Below are 1,047 nucleotides of genomic sequence, written 5' to 3'. Positions count from 1 at the left end.
TATTGAATAGTATTTTCTGAAGGGGTCCTGGGTTTCAATCCTTTTTCTTGTTGGCAGTGCCTGGTGTCCTTGGGTGATTGTACCCACTTTCTCTTCACCTACCAGGTCTGCTTGCTAAAGGAGCATTGGGGTTATCATTTTGGGCCATAGAAGGCCCTTCTTCTTTTTTAAGAAATATTTTAAAAATACGTTTTTAAATAAATTTTTATTTATTTACTTATTTTGTTAATCCTCACCTGGGGATATTTTTCCATTGAGTTTTAGAGAGAATGAATGAGAGGGGGAGAGACAGAGAAAGAGGAACATCTATGCGACAGAGACACGTGGATTGGTTGCCTCCCACAGGTGCCCCAACTGGGGCCTGGATTGAGCCTACAACTGAGGTATGTGCCCTTGACTGAAATCAAAGCTGGGACCTTTCAGTCTGACGGCTGACACTCTATGCCCTGAACCAAACTGGGTAGGGCTAAATATGTTTTTTATTTATTTCAGAGAGAGGAAGGGAGAGTAAGAGAGAGATAGAAACATCAATGATGAGAGAGAATCATCCATCAGTGGTCTCCTGCATGCCCCCTATTGGGGATTGAGCCTGAAACCTTGGTATGTGCCCTGGCCGGAATCAATAGGTCCATGCTCAACCACTGAGCCACTCTGGCCAGGCAGAAGGCCCTTCCTGAGTGACACTCCAGAGTTCAGGGATAGTTAGAGTATTTCCTGTAATAAGACTTTTGGTGTCCATGCACCTAGAGTAGGCAATGTACCCTCTTCTCCCTTTTGTTTTCTATCCACACCCCCACTCTAAAACAGACAACCAATATCAATATCTACTGTTTCTGCTTGCCCCCTCCTTTTTGTTAATAGGATTGCTTCATATGGTTTGGGTCATTAAAATCTAGAGTGTGACTCTAGATTTTATTTTCCACAGTTAACAATGCATAGCCCTGGTTGGTGTGGCTCAGTTGGTTGGAGCATTGTTCAGTACACACAAAGGTTTTCAGGTTGCGAGGTTTGATCCCTGGTCAAGATTCATACTGAAGGCAACCGATT

Source organism: Myotis davidii, unplaced genomic scaffold (assembly GCF_000327345.1).
Source record: "Myotis davidii unplaced genomic scaffold, ASM32734v1 scaffold4139, whole genome shotgun sequence".
NCBI lineage: Eukaryota > Metazoa > Chordata > Mammalia > Chiroptera > Vespertilionidae > Myotis > Myotis davidii.
Note: the sequence above shows the minus strand (reverse complement) of the source record.